We start from the raw sequence: 5,921 nt of genomic DNA on the forward strand, positions 1-5,921 counted from the left end.
TAATCGTACTGTAAATTACAGTCCAGTATTTATGGTATTCTATAGTTTGTGTAAATTGGAGTTAAATGAAATGGAACATCCAGTCTGTATGAACATGAATCAGAAAGATGGAAACACAGGTGTGTGTCATACAAATATGCATGTCATATCATCTATCTGATGATTCATTCTGTAACATTGTTATCCATCGCCTTGCTGAGAAATTATTATTCTAAGTACATTTCCATCAGAACAGCATTGATGCAAATGTGAATTCATAGCATAAGTCAATCAAAATGGCAATAACTAAACCTACATGTTTAAAATATGTATGGTCACATGATGTTAGGTGGTCAAAAACATACAATGGATTAACAATACTGTTGAGGTACTCACAGAACACATAGGCAGTAGGTGTTGGGCAAACTCTCACTGTCTCGGAGTAGATAACTCCCATCTCTCCCCACTGCACCCAGGATCATCTCAGTAGTGGCCTTGCTGATAGCCCCGTGGTAAACAGAAACATGCTCTATGATACTGAAGCTTGACATTTCTTTGAATAGCACTGACACACATTCAGTATGGTAGTATTTATGGTATGGTACCACCTACAGGAAATCATATCATTTCCTGAGAGGAAAGAAAAGATCACACAGCCTGTTGTCATATTAAAAGGGATACTTCACCCAAAGTACATATTGGGTTCCTTGCTCTGTAAGCAGTCAATGGACAAAGTATGACAGCAGTCCATGCTTTGGTTTAGTTTCCCTGGCAATTGTTAGCATTGTGGCACCAATCCCAATCAAGTCATGGGACCGATATTATAATTTTTTACACATCATGTTCAAATCATCCACTGTGACTTTGAGCTTTACAATCAATTTTAGATACTTTCAGATGATTTGGACATGATTCACGAAAAATGCTAATATCTGTCCCTTGACAGATACTGCCAGGGAAACTAAACCAAAGTATGGATCGCATTTTGCAATTTGGGTTAACTATCCCTTTAAGGTTATGCCACTGCAGGAAACAGTATTGAAGTATGAGTATTTAGACCAAATGTCACCTTAATTTGCATTGAACTTTTCTGTTTATTGTAATCTTCATATAATGTTCATATTAGCTGATAATATGATGGGTCTGGATGAGTTTTAATAACTAAAATAACAATTTGAAGCAAAAACTATGGAATTATCATCAAAGACAATTACGTTGCATCTGCGCTTCTCAAACCCAGCCACAGAGTGGCAGTAAAACAGAGCCTATATCAATGCTTGTTACTCAGTGTCTTCGTTGTCTCTATGATGGTTGCAAAAACAAATGTCAGGAGAAAAAAGAGGTTAGTTTTGATTGTATGGAAAAACAATGAAATGCATATTAAAATTGCTACACTGTGATACAAACTCTAGTCCCTGGCTTTCCCATGTTTGTTCAACTTGAGCATTGAACGGGGGTTTCGTTTTTACACCAAGAAGACAGCCAGACAGTTATATCATTGTGAATCATTGTATTCTTATTAGGGCTGGCACAATCACTGTATAATCATTTAACTGACATTTATGGACAATAACTGTGAAAGAAAAAAAGAAAAATCTCCATAATCATCTTCATACATTCATTTTCAGAGGGGGAGGGTGAGGGGGATGCAACTTCATTTTCAATAGTTTACACAATAGAAAGTTTCCATTTTTACATGAAGAGGAAAAGCTTCATACCCAAACGTTCAAAGTGGTCAAAACCATTTGTTTTTGAGATGGGGGTCACCAAAGCTGTGTTATAATATTTTTTTCAAAGATGCGTTATGATACATAACAAGGACCCAAAAAATGTTTTATGACAAGAATCATGATCATTTGCATGATAATTAATTATATAATCGTCACAGCCCTATGATATTCAAATGAAGAATGTCTGGAAGACATAACTCATAGCGTATCCAGATACGGGTTATACATTTGACACAATACAATGTTAATTATGGTTCAAGATAGACAAATTCTACAGTTTACAGTAAATGTTTGCATGTACCTTTTCTTGCCGTTTAGAAGGCTCTGTGTTGATTGACATATATAGTTTTGTTATGTATATACAATAAAACAACATATGCATCACATTATTTTAACTAGGACAAAAGCACATAGTTGTATATTTCACACACACTTAATATCACACTGGCCTATGAATCTCAGAAAACATTTTATCCAACACATATACTTTAGATGCCCTCTGTCCAGCCTACAGGGTGTCCCTGATTAGGAGTAGATGAGGGGGGGTCAACGTCCCCTGGAGACTAGGCCTGGGGGTGATCCTGGATGTCTGGGGTCAACTGTTACACATCTAACAGGAGTCCTCTCATAGTCCTGCCAAGTGATCCACTAGGGTCCCTACTGTGTTGTCCCAGAGTCTAGTGGTCCTGTATCTTTGATGTTGCTGGAGAAGGAGCTAAGTCTGGTCCTGATGGAGTCTCTCTTCTGACACAGCCTGGTGGCCTTCTCCTCATACAGCAGCCACAGCTGCTCCCAAAAGTGGATCCCCACAAAGCAGTAGAGTACAGGGTTGATGGCGCTGTTGAAGAAGCCCAGGCAGAGGGTGAAGGGCATCAGGGTGATGATGGCCTGGCGCACCCAACAGCTGTGCATCACCCCCAGGGTGGTCAGGATGTCCATGAAGGTCAGAAAGTGGATGGGGAACCAGCAGACGAAGAAGACCAGCACCACAGCCACTACCATCTTCATCACACGGTCCTTGTTGCTGGAGCTCTTTTCCAGGCTGGGCAGTGCCCCCAAGAGGTGCTTCCCAATGCAGCAGTAATAGCTGGCGATGACTGTGAAGGGTACCAAGAAGGCCAGAATGTTCTTTGTCAGGGCCAGGCTAGGGAACCAGTTTGTCTGGGTAGGTGGATATATGAGGGCACATGCCGTGACCCCCAGGTCCTCCAGGTGGTAGGTGTCTTTGAAGGCCTTGGTAGGGATGGTCATGAGGCCAGCAATAGTCCAGATCACACAGCTGACCACTCGTGCCCGACACAGGTTCCTGAGACTGGAGGGGATAGACAATGGCTCTGTAGAGGTCCACACTCATACAGGTGATGAAGTAAATGCTGGCGTAGACGTTCAGAGAGAGGAGGCTGCCACACAGCTTACACATCAGCCCACCAAACACCCAGTTGTAGTCAATGGAGTAGTAGACTGCCCAGAAAGGCAGGCTGATCAGGAACAACAGATCTGAGAGAGCCAAGTTTCCAATGTAGGTGTTGGCACTGTTTTACGGTTGGACTTTTGACACAACACGAACACCACCAAGACATTGCCCACAAAACCAAAGACAAATTTGACACTGAAGATGGTTGGGATCAGCTTGTTCTGATGCAGAGAGGGGAGATGTAATCACAGGAAGAAGAATTGTTCATTGGCACTTCTGATGAGTTGGTGGCCATTGAGAGATTAGAGAGTGTTGTTGCCTGGGGACTTTGTGTCCATGATTGCTTTTACAGTTAACTCCCACTAAGGCCTGTAGATCATGTCAAATCAGCAACATTTTAAATGAGAGAGTTGCAATAAATCCGTAACTGTAAAATACAATGAGACAGTTGTTTTGGAAAGCATGGTAATAAATTGCTCAATGTTACATGCTGACCACACCACTTGCATCATGTGTGTGAGCGTTGCAAAATAAATGTACACATACATGTTATTCAATCATTGCATCACACTGCTCGTGCGCTAGTGAGCGTCTGCATTGCCAAGCGCTAAAATAGAAGTCAGTTCTATTTGTGACGCTGAACGCGGTGCAAGTCCTGCCTCTCCCATCTCCTCATTGGTTTATAGAAGCAGATACCATCTCGTGCCATCTCCTCATTGGTTATACCCACGTGGGTGATTGAAAGATGAACTGAGGTTGGTCGGTCGTGGTAATACACCTATGAAAGTTAGATGCCAATCGCCATATAAAGTCCAAAGAAGAAAAAGCCTGGAAGGAGGAGAGATGACTAGAAACGATTCGGTTGACCGTTTTATGTGTGGATTAATTGTCGGAGTAGAGGACCATTTGCATTTCAGGTATGCACGTTTACATGTATATCCCAGGACAAATTAGCTAGCAACAGCAAGCTATCTAAATAGGACAAATTAGCTAACAACTGCAAGCTAGCTAGCTAAATTGCCATAAATGTTTAATGCTTTTCGACCTGTCCCCAAATTAATATAATTGGTTCCGAGTTTGTTTTGATATTTCAACCTGCGTGTCGTGATCGTGTTTGGTGTGGGGGGAAAAAAATAGATTTGCATATGATGGCGCACGCGTGTGTCGGTTGGTTGGTTATTTTAGAGGGCTCTGGGGGTTCTGGGGTTGACCATATTCCCCCCTCCAGGGTCCCTGTGCATGATAAACTCCCCTACAGGGGCTGGCCTATACAACCAGCTGTGCATGCTGTATAGCAAAGTAATGAGCATTACATAACATAGCATTGTGAACAATCTGAAAGTATTGTACAGGTATGTAATATATTTATAATGAACAAAAATATAAAAATGCAACAAGCAATAATTTCAAAGATTTTACTGAGTTACAGTTCATATAAGGAAATAGTCAATTGAAATAAATTAATTAGGCCCTAATCTATGGATTTCACATGACTGGGCAGGGGTGCAGCCATAGGTGGGCCAGGGAGGGCATTGGCCCAGCCACTGGGGAGCCAGGCCTAGCCAATCAGAATGAGTTTTCCCCCACAAAGGGGCTTTATTGCAAACAGAAATACCCCCCAGCACCCACTCAGATGATCCAGCAGGTGAAGAAGCCGGGTATGAGACATCTGTAGCATTGTGTGGCAAAACTGCACATTTTAAAGTGGCCTTTTACTGTCCCCAGCACAAGGTGCACCTGTGTAATGATCATGCCGTTTAATTAACTTCTTGATATGCCACACCTAATCAGGTGGATGGTTTATCTTGGCAAAGGACAATGCTCACTAACAGGGATGTAAACAAATTTGTGCACAACATTTTAGAGAAATAAGCTTTTTGTGCATATAGGACATTTCTGGGATTTTTAATTTCGGGTCATGAAACATGTGGTCAACATTTTACATGTTGCGTTTATAATTTTGTTTGGTGTATATTTATTACGTTGTGTATATGTACATAAATATATTTATTATATACCAAATACACTGAGTGTACAAAACATTAAGAACACCTTCATAATATTGAGTTGCCCACCCAATTGCCCTCAGAACAGCCTCAATTCACATGTTGACACCAAACGCTTCCCACAGTCGTGATAAGTTGGCTGGATGTCCTCTGGGTGGTGGACCATTCTTGATACACACAGGAAACAGTTGAGGGTGAAAAACTCAGCAGCGTTGAGGTTCTTGACACACTCAAACCGGTGCGTCTGGCACTTACTACCATACCCTGTTCAAAGGCACTTAATTATTTTGTCTTGCCCATTCACCCATGTCTGAATTGTCTCAAAGCATAAAAATCCTTCTTTAACCTGTCACCTCCACTTCATCTACACTGATTGAAGTGGATTTAACAAGTGACATCAATAAGGGATCAAAGCTTTAACCTGGTCAGTCATGGAAAGAGCAGGTGTTCCTAATGTTTTGTACACTCGGGGGGGAGTTGAAAGTATAGTAATACAAATACAATACGATTTTGTAGCTGCAATTCATCACCAAATGTAAAATCTATTGTCACATTGGGTATAGAAAATCTAACGGTTGATCGTTTTCTTCTTTACATACTTTTGCTGTCTTATGTATAATTTGTTTTTAAAATGTTGACAACCATGAATGAATGTTATATGTTATATACAGTGCCTTGCGAAAGTATTTGGCCCCCTTGAACTTTGCGACCTTTTGCCACATTTCAGGCTTCAAAAATAAAGATATAAAACTGTATTTTTTTGTGAAGAATCAACAACAAGTGGGACACAAT

The 5,921-nt window shown here is 41.0% G+C and overlaps 1 pseudogene; it reads right to left on the minus strand.

Moving 5' to 3' along the window:
- Positions 1–2,366: 2,366 nt before the first annotated feature.
- LOC139422430 (type-2 angiotensin II receptor-like) lies at positions 2,367–3,418 on the minus strand (annotated as a pseudogene).
- Positions 3,419–5,921: the final 2,503 nt, after the last annotated feature.

This window comes from Oncorhynchus clarkii, chromosome 12 (genome assembly GCF_045791955.1).
Source record: "Oncorhynchus clarkii lewisi isolate Uvic-CL-2024 chromosome 12, UVic_Ocla_1.0, whole genome shotgun sequence".
NCBI classification, from domain to species: domain Eukaryota; kingdom Metazoa; phylum Chordata; class Actinopteri; order Salmoniformes; family Salmonidae; genus Oncorhynchus; species Oncorhynchus clarkii.